Source organism: Sus scrofa, chromosome 11 (assembly GCF_054392235.1).
Source record: "Sus scrofa isolate SSC_HxYL_T2T_F1_AM1 chromosome 11, Sscrofa_HxYL_maternal_Yorkshire_Landrace_v2.0, whole genome shotgun sequence".
In the NCBI taxonomy this organism is placed as follows: Eukaryota; Metazoa; Chordata; class Mammalia; order Artiodactyla; family Suidae; genus Sus; species Sus scrofa.
This window is the reverse complement of record NC_139393.1, coordinates 989221-1005430: the sequence shown is the minus strand read 5'-3', so window position 1 is coordinate 1005430 and position 16210 is coordinate 989221. Positions and strand designations below refer to the sequence as shown.

Sequence of the window (16210 nt, the reverse complement as noted above, 5' to 3'; positions counted from 1 at the left end):
ATGGCATAGAGGATTATATCAGGATGCATAATCTGGGGCTGTATGGGAGCTCCTAGTCTGATTTTTCTCTACAGCAATACTTGAAGATACAACAAGGACAGGAGCAGCTGATGAGGCTGGACTGTTCATTGTCCGGCAGTTCCTCCCTCCACCCCTTCTACCTTGTAATGGATTTTGAGAAGCCTTCCGGCTCACTGGGCAGTTGTGAGCATTACCTAGGCTACAGGTGAACATTTATATAATCTTAATTTAATAGTGAAGACTTGGGTATGGTAAAAGACTCATTTATCCAACCGATAAGCAATGCTGTACCACATATTACATTAGAATAAAAATATAGGAATAAAAGGGAGTTCTCACCATGGCTCAGCAGTCAACGAACCCAACTAGTATCTATGAGGACACAGGTTCTAACCCTGGCCTTGCTCAGTGGGTCGAAGATCTGGCATGGGAGTGAGTTGTGGTGTAGATTGCAGACCCGGCTCAGATCCCACGTCGCTGTGGCTGTGGTGTAGGCTGGAAGCTGGAGCTCTGAGTCAGTCCCTAACCTGGGAACCTCCAAGTGCCACAGGTTCGGCCCTAAAAGGACCAAAAAAAAAAAAAAAAAAAAAAAGGAATAAAGTATACTCACAAAAAGCAGAGGATATTGTGACTGTCTCACAGGATACACATTTTGAAAAATAATGAGACTTTTGGGCCGCTTTCAAGTCAAAGGAGTGTCATAAATGAGGTGAGCACTGGGGTCCTTGTGAGGCACCAAAAAGAGCTGTTCCACCTCGGCCGTCTTTGGCTTTGATTTCCTCATCCGCAGTAATAAAACAAAAAAGCCAACCCCAAAACCTTGATTTATGGAAGAAGGACTATTTTTGAAATAGCTAGCAAAACAATTTTGGGGAGCCCAGTTTCTACAAAAGTGTCTTTTTAGTTACCTTTAACCAGTGGTACTTTGTTTCATAGACTGTATTGGTTTTTACAAACGCACTTCACTTGATGTCTTTAAAAATTTATTTAAATAGACAGGAAGCCCGGGTATGCACACAATGGTAACTTGCATTGTCAGCATGTATGCGGTGGCAATTAAGAAAACAAGTTTTCAGAGTTCCCGCTGTGGCATGGTGTGCAGCTCAGATTTGATCTTTGGCCTGGGAACTTTCCTATGCTGTGGTTGCAGCCAAAAAGAAAAAAAAAAAAAGAGTGAGAAAAGGAAAACAGTTTTTGCTTTGCACTTTCAGTGTTCAAAATAAAGTCTTTTTTTTTTTTTTTTTTCTTTTCTAGGGCCACTCCCTTGGCATATGGAGGTTCCCAGGCTAGGGGTCGAATTGGAGATGTAGCCACTGGCCTACGCCACAGCCACAGCCACAGCCACAGCCACGCGGGATCCGAACCACGTCTGCAACCTACACCACAGCTCACGGCAATGCCGGATCCTTAACCCACTGAGCAAGGGCAGGGATCGAACCCGCAACCTCATGGTTCCTAGTCAGATTCGTTAGCCACTGCGCCACGAAGGGAACTCCAAAATAAAGTCTTAATACCCAATGCGCACACAGCCGTACAAGCTTGAGGTAGAAGACAAGACACTACTCTAGGAGCAAGTTCATCCTAAGGTTACCTTTGAGGTAGCAGGTAGATGGGCCCCTGGGCTGACAGCAGCTGGGATTTGTTAGGCCAAGTAAACTGGGCCTTGTTTCTCTTTGACAACTCAAGGCAAAATTAGTGGAAGAAGCTGTGAGCTCAGCTGGAGTAGTGAGAGAAGATTGTTAGAACAGTGGGGTAGAAGGAGCGATGAGATGGAAGCAGTTTGTTGACCAACACAGTGAACCAATACAGTGGTCGGGAGCTCTGAGCAGGCAAGACTTGGTGTCGTGTGTCGTCCCCCACTCCTCTGCTGCGGGGGACTGCTTTGTTTTGTTGAGCTGTTGCAGAAACCGCAAAAACCGTGGCAACGGAAGGAGACAAACAGCACTCAGAGATACGGAAAAGCAAGGTTTATTCAGCACCGGTGCGGGCTCAGAGGAGTCACCTCCAGAGTCTGAGCACCAGGTCTTTGTTCTCAGTAACTTTTATACACTACAAGGTCTTGATTTTCCCATGTAAGCATCCCCGGACCTCCCCCATCCCCAAGCAGACAGTGTTCCTCCCTAAGAAACTGAGCCAGCGAGGTTACAGAAGCAGAACTGATGAGCAATGCTGGGTGCATCATTAGCAGGGCCGCTGGCTTGGAGGTAGGGCACACAGTTGTTACATTATTACAAGAAGGGTGGTATAGTTATGAGCACAGCTGGAAAGGCTTGAAGCTGCCTTTTTAGCCAAGGGGAGGTTGTTCTTTAGTTAAAACTCCATTTCAGAGCCATGCAGTCTGTGCCCTGGGGTCTACCTTTGTCTTTGGGAACTCATCTGATACATGGGCCTGTTTGATAAGGAGTCTGTGTCCTTTTAGGCTTTGTTTCATTTTCCACCTAAGAAAGATGACCAATCATTCCTGGGGTCTAGGAGACCTCCCCAATAACACATGTGCAGTGAAGACGCCTAGGTGTCAGAAAGGGAGAGGGCACCAGGCCGTCAATGAGGGGGACATCCCCACTCACACCCCTTTTTAGGGTGTGTGTTAATTCCTTGCTTCCGACTTAAACTACGTCTCTGTGTGCTCTCCCACATGCTGTACTGTGACTCTAACAGTAAACTTTATACCTGCTTTTACAGTCTCTGCCTCCTCGAATCATTCTTGTTTTCAACAAGGGGCAAGAAACAGGGAAATTCTTCTAGACTCTAGTTAGTCTAGCAGCTAGGATTCCTGGTTTTCAACCAGGCTGCCTATTTCAATTTCTGAGCAGAGAATTAAGAGCTCCGCCCAAGCCATCACTCATCGCTGCCTCTCCGAGGGCACCTTAGCCTCAGGAAATACCGTGGCCAACTGCCCTTCCTTTTTCTTCGTCATATGTAGCGAAAGAAGACAAAAGACACAAAACATACTCGCTAGGCAGGAATCGCCCTCCCCCATCACCTCTCAAAGCGTTGGTCTCCCAGCGTTTCCAGGAACGCGCAGGCTCCCGGCTCTAGGGCATCGGTCTAAGATTTCAAAGGCGGGGGGGGGGGGGGGGGGGAGGGGGCGGGGGGGGGAAGAAGAGAAAGAAATGGGGAGGGGCCGTCGTTCCGGAAGTTCTCCGGCGGAAGCAGTTTCCCTCCAATCTCGCCGCAGGCTGTATCCACCCCTCGCCCGCGCCTGGGCAGAAGGCACGGGGCCTTGAGCGTCTAGTAACGTGCATCCCCCGGGCGTCGCCGGGAGCGGTAGTTTGCGTGGGTTCGGGGGGGCAGCTCGCGCAAGCGCAAAGGGACCAAAGGGGGAACTACAAGTCCCAGGAGCCCGCGGGCAGGGGCGGAGCCTGGCCGGCGGCGGCGGCTGTGGCGGCTCATTTGTAAGTGCAGTCCCCGCGGCGGCGGCTGCGGCTTGGGCCCCGGCGTGAGTGGGCTGAGCAACTCCGGCCGTAGAGTGGTGCTTCTCGAGGGGAAGGCCGCGAGGAGCTGGTTTGTTCGCCACCCTGCGTCCCAGAGGCCCGGCGGTGCGCGGGGGCTCGGCAGGCGGCGGGTAGCGGCCCCGGTGCCGCTCCCTGCCGCCGGCGTCCGGCCTGCGAGCGCCCTTCCTCGCCGGCCTCTCGCGGGCTGCGGCCGCCTGTGGTCTCGGCTGGGCTCAGCTGCGCGAGGAGCGCCTCAGTGCGTCGCCTTCCTCCCGGTAGGGGCCGGTTTCCCTGCGGGCAGGTGCCGTCCTTCCGGCTCTGGGTTCGAAAGCTGCTGTGGGCTGGAGGCTGTCGAGGACGTGTCCTGTGAGCAGCTGGAAATCACTTCGCTGACCAACCAGTTAACGTCCAAGGTCTGAGGGTGGCTTTGAATTAATTGTATGAACGCAAGTTTTCTGCCTTAAGATGCAGAGAATTTATTTCTCCCCCCCCCCGCTTTGAAGAATGTTTGCTCGGCCGACTTTGGAGATTTCAAGGTTGTCAGTTTGTTTCAAACAGATTTTGATATCCGGAAGATCTGAGTCCTTTGCAGGCCTTTTTTTTTGAAGTGGCTACACCCGCGGCCTTCGGAGGGTCCCAGGCTAGGGGTCGATTAAGAGCTGCAGCTGCCAGGCCTACATCACAGCCACAGCAACACCAAATCCAAGCTGCTTCTGTGACCTGCACCACAGCTGCAGGCAGTGCAGGGCCTTAAGGATGGGATCTGCATCCTCAGGGATGCTAGTCGGGTTCGTTGCTGCTGAGCCATGGTGGGAACTCCGCAAGTTTATGCTTAGGTGGGGGAAGCATGTAGACTTCGCAGTGCTGCATCACAGCAGTGCTTGCGCTTGTTGGTCTAGTAGGGAACTTTGCTAGTTTTTGGTTTTTGAAAGTATAGTTGATTTCACGTGTACAGCAAAGTGATTCAGTTATACGTATATATTCTTTTTCAGAGTCTTTCATAAGTTACAAGATAATTCTCTGCGCTATACGTGTGTCTGTTGTTTACCTGTTTTATATTTAGAAATGTGTATCTGCTAATCCTAAACTCCTCATTTACCCTCTGCTATCCCCTTTGGTAACCATGGATTTCTTTACTATATCTGTGAGTCTGTTTCTGTTTTGTAAATAAGTTTATCTGCATCTTTTTTTTTCGGATTCCACATAAGTGATATCATATGTTTGTCTTTCTCTGTCTGATTTCACTTACTGTGATAATCTCTAAGTCCATCCATGTTGCTGCAAATGGCTTTCTTTTGTTTTTAATCGCTGCGTGGTATTCCATAGCATACATATATACCACATCTTCTCATTGATTCATCTATCTCTGGACATTTAGGTTGCCTCCGTGTCTTGACTGTGGTAAATAGTGCTTCTGTGAACATTGGGGTGCATGCATCTTTTTTAATTATGGTTTTCTTCAGAGAGTATGCCCAGGGAGGATTGTTGGATCATAAGGTAACTCTATTTTTAGTTTTTTGAGGAGCCTTCACATTGTTCTCCATAGTGGCTGCTGCACCGATTTACATTCCCACCAACATTGGAGGAGATTTCCTTTTCCTCAACACCCTCTTATTGTTTGTAGACTTTTTTTTAGGGCCACACCTGTGGCCTATGGAAATTCCCAGGCTAGGGGTTGAATCGGAGCTACAGCTGCCAGCCTACACCACAATCCCAGCAACTAGGGATCTGAGCCTCGTCTACAGCCTACACCACAGCTCATGGCAACGCTGGATCCTTAACCTACGGAGCAAGGTCAGGGATCCAACATGCATCTTCATGGATACTAGACAGGCTCCTTACCGCTGGAACTTCCTTTGTTTCTTTTTTTCTTCTGGCTTCCCGGAGGCACAAGGAGTTCATTTCAACCTTTGCGGCAGCCTTGGCGACACACTGGATCCTATAACGCATCATGCCTGGCCTGTGATCTAACCTACATCCTGGTGCTGCAGAGACTCCACCATCCTGTTGCGCCACAGTGGGAACTTCTGTTTGTTGACTTTTTAATGATGACCATTCTGACTAGTGTGAAATGATACCGCACTGTAGTTTTGATTTGCATTTCTCTGATAATTAGTGATATTGAGCATCTTTTCATGCACCTGTTGGCCATCTGTATGTCTTCTTGGAGAAACAGCTGTTTAGGCCCATTTCTTTTTTTCTTTTTGCCTTTTCTAGGGCCACTCCTGAGGCATATGGAGGTTCCCAGGCCAGGGGTCTAATCGGAGCTGTAGCCACTGGCCTACGCCAGAGCCACAGCAATGCAGGATCCAAGCTGCGTCTGCAACCTACGCTGCAGCTCATGGCAGCACTGGGTCCTTAACCCACTGAACAAGGCCACGGACCGAACCTACAACCTCATGGTTCCTAGTTGGATTCGTTAACCACTGCGCCACAACAGGAACTCCTAGGCCCATTTTTGGATTGGGTTCTTAGGAGCTCTTTGTATATTTTGGAAATGACCCCTTGTGGTAGCAGGGTTTGCAGATGTCTTCTCCCACTCTGTGTGTTGTCTTTTCATTCTGTTTGTGCTTTCCTTTGCTGTGCAAAAGCTTTTCAGTTTAACTAGGTGCATTTTGTTTATTCTTGTTTTTATTTCCCTTACTGTAGGAGACAGATTGGAAAAAAATACTGCTGTAATTTATGTCAGAGTGTTCTGCCTTTGTTTTCCTCTAGGAGTTTTATACTATCTGGTTTTACACTTAACTCTTTAATCCATTTTGAGTTTATTTTTGTGTATGGTCTTAGAGAATGTTCTAATTTCATTCTTTTTTGTGCAGCTGTCCAGTTTTCCCAGCACCACTTATTAAAAAGTCTTTTCGCCACGGATATTCTTGTTTCCTTTGTTGTGCATAGATTGACCACAAGTGCAAGGGTTTATTTCTGGTTTCTCTATGCTGGTCCATTGATCTATATGTCTTTTTTGGTGCCAATACCATACTGTTTTGATGAATGCAGCTTTGTGCTGTAGTCTGAAGTCTGGGAGCATGATTCCTTCAGCTCCCTTCTTCATTCTCAAGATTGTTTTAGTTATTTGGAGTCTTTTGTGTTTCCATACAAATTAAAAATTTTTTTGTTCTATTTCTGTGAAAAATGCCATTGGTAATTTTGATAGGGATTGCACTGAATCTGTAGATTGTATGGTCATTTTAATTGTATTGATTCTTCCAATCTAAGAGTATGTGATATATTTCCGTCTGTGTCATCTTCAGTTTCTTTCATAAGCATCTTACAGTTTTTTTTTTTTTTTTGGTCTTTTTGCCATTTCTTGGGCCGCTCCCGCGGCATATGGAGGTTCCCAGGCTAGGGGTCGAATTGGAGCTGTAGCTATTGGCCTATGCCAGAGACACAGCAACGCGGGATCTGAACTGCTTCTGCAACCTACACCACAGCTCATGGCAATGCTGGATCCTTAACCCACTGAGTGAGGCCAGGAATGGAACCCACAACCTCATGGTTCCTAGTTGGATTCGTTAACCACTGTGCCACGACGGGAACTCCCATCTTACAGTTTTTGATGTAGAGGTCTTTTGCCTTCTTAGGTAGGTTTACTCCTTGATATTTTATTATTTTTGGCATGATGGTAAATGAGATTGTTTCCTTAATTTCTTTTTCTGATATTTTGTTGTTACTGTATAGAAATGCAAAAGATTTCTGAATACAGTTTTTTTTTTTTTTTTTTTTTTTTTTTGTCTTTTTGCCATTTCTTGGGCTGCTCTCACAGCATATGGAGGTTCCCAGGCTAGGGGTCCTATCGGAGCTGTAGCTGCCAGCCTACGCCAGAGCCACAGCAACTTGGGATCTGAGCCGCGTCTGCGACCTACACCACACCTCACAGCAACGCTGGATCCTTAACCCACTGAGCAAGGGCAGGGACCGAACCCGCAACCTCATGGTTCCTAGTTGGATTTATTAACCACTGCACCACGACAGGAACTCCTGAATACAGTTTTGTATCCAGCAACTTTACTGAATTCATTAATGAGGTCTATTGGTTTTCTTGTGGCATCTTTAGGGTTTTCTATGTATAGCATCAGGTCATCTGCCAATAGTGACAGTTTTACTTCTTTTCCAATTTGGATTTCTTTTATTTATTTTTCTTCTCTGATTGCTGTGGCTAGGACTTCCAAAACTATGTTGAGTGAAAGGGGTGAGAGTGGGCATCCTTGTCTCGTTCTGATCTTAGAGGGAATGCATTCAGATTTTCACCATAGGGAATGATATTCGCTCTGGTTTCTTATGTATGGCTTTTATTATGTTGTGGTGTGTTCCTTCTATGCCCATTTTCCGAAGGGTTTTTATCATAAATAGATGTTGCATGTTGTCAAAAGCTTTTGTTTTCTTCTGCATCTATTGAGATGACCACATGGTTTTTATTCCAATTGTTTATTGCAGTTTATCATGTTGATTGATTTGCATATATAGAAAAATTCCTTGTACCTCTAGGATATATCCCACTTGGTCATGGTGTACGATCCTTGTACTTTATTGTTGGAGTCAGTTGCTAGGATTTTGTTGAGGATTTTTGCACCTCTGTTTACAGGGATCGAACCTGCAACCTCATGGTTCCTAGTCAGTTTCGTTTCCACTGTGCCATGACGGGAACTCCTGGAATACTTTAAGAAGGATAGGTGTTAACTCTCCTCTGTTTGGTGGAAGTAACCTGTGAGGCCATCTGGTCTTGGACTTTTGCTTTTTAGGAGTTTTTAAATTACTGAGTCAATTTCAGTACTAGTAATTGGTCTCCTTATATTTTCTATTTCAGTATTGGAATAGAAAGACTGAAAAATGTTATTTCAGTCTTAGGAGATTATTGTACCTTTCTAATGATTTGCCCATTTCTTCCAGGTCACCCATTTTATTAATTTGTAGTTGCTCATAGTAATCTCTTTTGATCCTTTGCATTTCTATGGCATCGGTCATAATTTCTTTTTCATTTCTTATTTTATTTTTTAAATTTTATTTTATTTTTTTGCTTTTTAGGACCATACCCGTAGCATGTGGAGGTTCCACAGGCTAGTGGTCTAATCGGGACTACAGCTGCTGGCCTACACCACAGCTCATGGCAACATCAGATCCTTAACCCACTGAGTGAGGCCAGGGATTGAACCTGCAATCTGGTTGGATTCGTCCCCACTGCAACACAACGGGAACTCTTTTTTTTTTTTTTTTTTTTTTTTTGTCTTTTGTCTTTTTGTCTCTTGTTGTTGTTGTTGTTGCTATTTCTTGGGCCGTTCCCGCGGCATATGGAGGTTCCCAGGCTAGGGGTCTAATCGGAGCTGTAGCCACTGGCCTACGCCAGAGCCACAGCAATGCAGGATCCAAGCTGCGTCTGCAACCTACGCTGCAGCTCACGGCAGCACTGGGTCCTTAACCCACTGAACAAGGCCACGGACCGAACCTACAACCTCATGGTTCCTAGTTGGGTTCGTTAACCACTGCACCACGATGGGAACTCTTGATTTTATTTTATTTATCCTTTCTGATTTGATTGATGTGGGCCCTCTCCCTTTTTTTTTTCTTGATGTGAGAGTTTATCAGTTTTGTTTACATTTTCAAAGAACCAGCTTTTTGTTTAATTGATATATATACATTTTTTCTTTCTTTCTTTTTCTTCTTTTTTTTTTTGCCATGCCTGTGGCATTTGGAGTTCCCAGGCCAGGGATCAGATCTGGCTGCAGTTGCCCCCTGTGCTGCAGCTGCAGCAATGCCAAATCCTTTAACCACAGTGGAAACTTCTATTTTGCCTATCCTTGAACTTCACATTAAATGGAAACATACAGTATTGGAATCAGACTTTGACTTAACATTTCTCATCCATGTTGTTGACTGTAGCTGCACTTTTTTTTTTTTTTTTTTTTTGTCTTTGTTGTTGTTGTTGTTGTTGCTATTTCTTGGGCCGCTCCTGTGGCATATGGAGGTTCCCAGGCCAGGGGTCGAATCGGAGCTGTAGCCACTGGCCTACGCCAGAGCCACAGCAACGCGGGATCTGAGCCGCGTCTGCAACCTACACCACAGCTCACGGCAACGCCGGATCGTTAACCCACTGAGCAAGGGCAGGGACCGAACCCGCAACCTCATGGTTCCTAGTCGGATTCGTTAACCACTGCGCCACAACAGGAACTCCTGCACTTTTTTTTAAAGGCCTCGATAGCTGTGATTCCCAAAGTGTGATATCTGCAAGGAAAGAAATCACAGGGCCATTTTTGTCTTTGCTTAGTGAATGGTTTGAAAGCATTCCTCTTGTTCTTATAAAATCTTTAATTAGAGCTCACAATATGGAAAGCCTTTGTTAAACTTGCACAAGTCATCCAGGGTGTGATGGCCAAACAAAAAGAGTGGTATTCAGTTAGTTCACTGTCTTGTATTTCTTTTGAACAGTTCTAAAAGCTGATGATTCATAGCACTTGCACGTAGGTACTAAACAATTTTAGCAGCTGTATCCATGACACTGTTGCAGGTATGCTTCAGAAAACAGAGCACAAGCATTTTCAATGTGTGTCACCTAGAGGAACAAAGCAACCAGGAAAACATCAATCTCTTGTTTTAAAATTTCATTAAATCAGATTTTTGACCTAAAAAAGTGCCATCAGTTCTTCAGTTACATTAGCCATATTTCAAGTGCTCAGTAGCCTTAAGTGATGAGTGGCTCCTGCATTGGTGAGCAGAGGTTCTCCTTTGTCTTTCTCGCTTCTGCACTGCTGTGCACTTGGCCATTGTCCTGGATAGAGTCAGTCTTTTCATCTCAGTACCTGTGAGCTTACTTGTTCTGTGTAATCGTTGTATAATGTGGATACCACAATTAACTACTCCCCTGTTAATCAACATTTAAGTTAATTTCAGTTGTCTGCAGAGGTGGACTCCTGCCAGTAGAGCAGAACCTGCCTAGATAAGAAACTGCGGAGTCAGATGCTGCACACATTCGCATTTTGGATAGACATCGTAAAATTGTCCTTCAGAAGTTTGTGCCCGTTTACATTCAGAAGTGACACTTTATGGGAAAGAGTTCCTCTTTTCCCACCAGCTGTTACAATTTTTAGTCTTTCCCACCCAATATGTGAAAAATGGTATGTCCTTATTGTGTTAATTTCTATTCACTTAAGTGAGGCTGAGCATATTTTATTTATTTATTTATTTTATTTTAAAAATTTATTTAAAAAATTTTTTTATTTCTCAAATGAATTTATCACATCTGTAGTTGTATAATGATCATAACAATCTGATTTCACAGGATTTCCATCCCACAGCCCAGGCACATCCCCCACCCCCCAAACTATCTCCTCTGGAGACCATAAGTTTTTCAGTGTCTGTGAGTCAGCATCTGTGCTGCAAAGAAGTTCAGTCTGTCCTTTTTTCAGATTCCACCTGTCAGGGAAAGCATTGGATGTTGGTGTCTCATTGTATGGCTGACCTCACTTAGCATGATAGTTTCTAGGTCCTTCCATGTTGCAGAAAATGCTGGTATTTTGTTCTTTTTAATGGCTGAGTAATATTCCATTGTGTCTATGTGCATCTTTTTTTTTTTTTTTTTTTTGCCTTTTCTAGGGCCACTCCTGCAGCATATGGAGATTCCCAGGCTAGGGGTCTAATCGGAGCTGTAGCCACCAGCCTACGCCAGAGCCATAGAAACGCGGGATCCGAGCCAAGTCTGCGACCTACACCACAGCTCACGGCAATGCCGGATCCTTAACACACTGAGCGAGGCCAGGGATGGAACCCACAACCTCATGGTTCCTAGTTGGATTCGTTAACCACTGCACCATGATGGGAACTCCTGTACCACATCTTCTTGATCCACTCCTCTGTCAATGGACATTTAGGTTGTTTCCATGTCTTGGCTATTGTAAATAGTGCTGCAATGAACGTTGGAGTACATGTGTCTTTGCGAGTCATGGTTTTCTCTGGGTAGATGCGCAGGAGTGGGGTTGCTGGATCAAATGGAAGTTCTATGTTTAGTTTTCTGAGGAGTCTCCATACTGCTTTCCACAGTGGTTGCACCAATGTACAATCTCACCAACAGTGTACTAGGGTTCCTTTTTCCCCACACCCCCTCCAGCACTTACTGTTGGTAGACTTTTGGATGATGGCCATTCTGGCTGGTGTAAGGTGGTACCTCATCGTGGTTTTGATCTGCATCTCTCTGATAATGAGTGATGCTGAACATCTTTTCATGTGTTTCTTGGCCATCTGTATGTCTTCTTTGGAGAACTGTCTGTTTAGAGCTTCTGCCCATTTTTGGATAGGCTTATTTGTTTTTTTGCTATGGAGCTGCAGAAGGTGTTTATAAATTTTGGAGATTAATCCCTTGTCAGTTGATTCACTTGGAAAGATTTTCTCCCATTCTGTGGGTTGTCTTTTTGAGTCGTTTAGGGTTTCGTTTGCCGTGCAGAAACTTTGAAGTTTGATTAGGCCCCATTTGTTTATTTTTGTTTTTGTTGTCAATACTCTGATAGGTGGGTCTGAGAAGATGTTGCTGTCGTTTATGTCAGAGAGTGTTTGGCCTCTGTTTTCCTCTAGGAGTTTGATAGTGTCTGGTCTTATATCTAGGTCTTTGATCCATTTGGAGTTGATTTTTGTGTATGGTGTTAGGGAGTGTTCTAATTTCATTCTTTTCCATGTGGCTGTCCAGTTTTCCCAGCACCACTTACTGAACAAGCTGTCCTTTCTCCATTGTATAGTCTTGCCTCCTTTGTCATCGATTAGTTGGCTGTAAGTGGGTGGGTTTAATTCTGGGCTTTCTATCCTGTTCCACTGATCCATATTTCTGTCTTTGTGCCAGTACCATGCAGTTTTGACGACTGTTGCTTTGTAGTATAGTCTGCAGTCCGGGAGCCTGATTCCTCCAGCTCCATTTTTCTTCTCTAAATGTTTGACAGAATTCGCCTGTGAAGCCATCTGGTCCTGGACTTTTGTTTGTTGGAAGTTTTTAAATCACAGTTTCAATTTCAGTTCTTGTGATGGGTCCGTTCATCTTTTCTATTTCATCTTGGTTTAGTGTAGGAATATTGCACTTTTCTAAGAATTTGTCCATTTCTTCTAGGTTTTCCATTTTTTTGGCATATAGTTGCGAATAGTAGTCTCTTATGATCCTTTGTATTTCTGTGATGTCCGTTGTTACTTCCCCTTTTTCATTTCTAATTTTATTGATGTGAGTCCTCTCTCTTTTTTGCTTGATAAGTCTGGCTAGGGGTTTATCAATTTTGTTGATCTTTTCAAAGAACCAGCTTTTCGTTTCATTGATCTTTTCTCCGGTTTTCTTTGTTTCTATTTCATTGATTTCTGCTCTGATCTTTATGATTTCTTTCCTTCTACTAACATTAGGTCTTGCCTGTTCTCTCTCGAGCTGCTTTAGATGTAAAGTTAGCTTGATTATTTGAGCTTTTTCTTGTTTCCTGAGGTGGGCTTGTGTTGCTATGAACGTTCCTCTTAGAACGGCTTTTGCGGCATCCCGTAGGTCTTGGAGTGTCATATCTTCGTTGTCATTTGCTGCTAGGTATTTTTTAATTTCCTCTTTGATTTCTTCAGTGATCCATCGATCCATTGGTTGTTTAGTAGCATGTTGTTTAGTCTCCACGTGTTTATGTTTTTTTGCAGTTTTGTTGTTGTTGTTGTTGATTTCCAGTCGTATAGCATTGTGGTTGGAAAAGATGCTTGATATGATTCCAATTTTCTTAACGTTACCGAGGTTGGATTTGTAGCCCAGGACATGATCAATCTTAGAGGATGTTCCATGTGCACTTGAGAAGAATGTGTATTCTGTTGCTTTTGGATGGAATGTCCTATAAATATCTAGTAAGTCCATCTGGTTTAATGCATCATTCAGGGCCTGTGTTTCCTTATTGATTTTCTGTCTGGTTGATCTCTTCATTGCTGTCAGTGGGGTGTTAAAGTCCCCGACTATGATTGTGTTATTGTCGATTTGTCCTTTTAAGGTTGTTAGCAGTTGCCTTCTATACTGTGGTGAACCTGTGTTGGGTGCGTAGATATTTAAAATTGTTATATCTTCTTCTTGGATTGATCCTTTGATCATTATGTAATGTCCTTCTTTGTCCCTTAAAATATTCTTCATTTTAAAGTCTATTTTGTCTGATATGAGTATTGCTACTCCAGCTTTCTTTTGATCCCCGTTTGCATGAAATATTTTCTTCCATCCTCTCACTTTCAACTTGTATGTGTCCCTAGAAGTGAAGTGGGTCTCTTGGAGAGAGCATATATATGGGTTTTGTTTTTGTTTCCATTCAGCCAGTCTGTGTCTTTTGGTTGGGGCGTTTAGTCCATTAACATTTAAGGTAATTATTGATATGTATATTCTTATTGCCATTGCATTAATTGCTTTAGATTTGTTTTTGCTGCTCTTTTTTCTTTCCTTCTTCTCTTGTTCTTTTCTGCCTAGAGAAGTTCCTTTAGTATTTGTTGTAAGGCTGGTTTAGTGTTGCTGAATTCTCTCAGCTTTTGCTTATCTGTGAAGGTTTTGATTTCTCCTTCAAATCTGAATGAGAGCCTTGCTGGGTAGAGTAATCTTGGTTGGAGGTTTTTTCCTTTCATCACGTTGAGTATATCATGCCACTCCCTTCTGGCCTGCAGAGTTTCTGTTGAAAAATCTGCCGATAGCCTTATCGGGGTCCCCTTGTATGTTATTTGTTTCTTTTCCCTAGCTGCTTTCAAGATTTACTCTTTGTCTTTAATTTTGGTCAGTTTGATTAATATGTGTCTTGGGGTGTTCCTCCCTGCGTTTATTTTATATGGTACTCGTGCTTCCTGGATTTGAGTGAGTGATTCCTTCCCCATGTGAGGGAAGTTTTTGGCTATTATCTCTTGGAATATTTTTTCTGTCTCCTTCTCTCTCTCTTCTCCTTCTGGCACCGCTATAGTATGGATGTTGGTGCGTTTCACGTTGTCCCAGAGTTCTCTGAGACTCTCTTCATTTGTTTTCAATCTTTTTTCTCTCTTCTGTTCTGCATCCGTAATTTCCACTAATCTGTCCTCCACCTCGCTAATTCGTTCTTCTGCCTCCTGTATTCTGCTGTTAGCTGCTTCTAGTATTTATTTCAGTTATTGTATTCTGCATCTCTTCTTGCTTAAGTTTTGTATCTTGTATTTCTTTGGTCACTGTTTCCTATAAGTTATCCGTCTTTGCCTCCAGTTTATTTCCAATGTCTTGCATCATCTTCACCATCAACAGTCAAGTATTTTTCCTGGAGGCTGAGAATCTCCTCATGGTTTAGCTGTTTTTCTGGGGTTTTTCCTTTCTCCCTCATCTGAGTTATAGTTCTCTGTCTTTTCATTTTTATTGGTTTTTGGTGTGGTGACCTTTTTACAGATAACAGAGTTGTAGCCTCACTTACTTCTGGTGTCTGCCCCCCTTGTGGCTGAAGTTGGTATGGGGGGGCTTGCTGTAGGCTTCCTGATGGGAGGGACTGATGCCTGCCCCCTGGTAGGTGGAGCTGATTCTACTCCCTTTGGTGGGTGGGGCTTAGTCTCTGGATGGGATTAGAGGCAGCTGTGTGCCTGGGGGGTCTTTAGGCAGCCTGTTTACTGAGGGGCAGGGCTGTGATCCCATCTGGATTGTTGTTTGAGCTGGGACTTCTCAGCAGCTGACTGACGGTGGGGCCAGATTTTCCCTAAATGGCCACCTCCAGAGAAAGGCACTGCTACTGAATATTCCTGAGAGCTTTGCTTTCAGTGTCCTTCCCTCACAACAAGCCACGTTCACCCCTGTTTTCCCAGGATGTCCTCCAAGAACTGTGGTCAGGTTTGACCCAGATTCCATGGAGACTGTGCTTTGCCCTGGAACCCAGTGCACGTGAAAGTCTGTGTGTGCCTTTTAAGAATGGGGTCTCCGTTTCCCCCAGTCCCACGGAGCTCCTGCACACAAGCCCCACTGGCCTTCAATGCCAGATGCTCCAGGGGCTCTTTCTCCCAGTGCCAGATCCCCACATGTGAGAGTTTGATGTGGGGCTCAGAACTCTCACTCCTGTAGGTGAGTCTCTGTGAACCAGTCAGTTTCCAGTCTGTGGGGTTGCCCATCCGGGAGGTATGGGATTGTTTATATCTCGAAATCGCCTCTCCTACCTCTTGATGTGTCCTTCTCTTTTTCTTCTGGAGTAGGGGATCTTTTTTAAGGTTTCCGGTCCATTTGGGTGTAGAATGCTCAGTCTTTAGTGGTGAATTTTGTTGTTTTTAGAAGAGAAGCTGAGCTCCAGTCCTTCTATTCCGCCGTCCTAATCCCGTCTGTTACATACGTCTTTTTAGTCCAGGGCTGATTGGGAAGGCCCACAACGTCCTGGTCCCGCAGAGTCAGATCCTCCCTCCTCCCCTTCACCCAGCCATTCTTAACACGTGCCTGTTCCTTTGTAGTCACAGGAAGGCTGCTCAAACTTGGGTTTTCTCGGACCGCGACGTGCGTGCACACCCCCGGCCTTGCGTCAGGGCGGAGGGGGGCAAGGCCGAAAGAGCGAGGCGAGAAGGAGGGGTTGGGGAGGTCCTGGCCCAACCGGCCAGTCCCATCACCCTCCCTCCTCCTGACGAGGAGTGGAGAGGGAAGGGGAGGCAGCATATTTTAAAGTTTGGGCATCTATGTATTTTTTCTCTTTCTATCTTTTGTATGTTTATGTTTTTTAGATACTAAATATGAAGTTAAATACATGTTTGCCTCCAGACTGTCATTTTCCGTTTCCCTTGGGCTCTGTATGTGCTGCCGTATTGTATTGATAAAG

At 44.7% G+C, this 16210-nt stretch overlaps 1 protein-coding gene across 12 annotated transcripts in view; it reads left to right on the top strand.

The window, feature by feature from the left end:
- The window catches only part of CENPJ (centromere protein J), a 60116-nt gene that overhangs the window by 3831 nt on the left and 40075 nt on the right, over nt 1-16210 (top strand). For 5 of the 12 annotated variants that reach the window (XM_084981199.1, XM_084981197.1, XM_021065414.2 and 2 more), the window contains one exon: nt 75-226. The gene's annotated coding sequence lies outside the window, so the exon portion shown is untranslated. Of the gene's footprint in view, nt 1-74; nt 227-3375; nt 3869-16210 lie in introns of those variants that run through there. The other 7 variants (XM_084981201.1, XM_021065412.2, XM_021065417.2 and 4 more) reach the window with 3 other exon arrangements.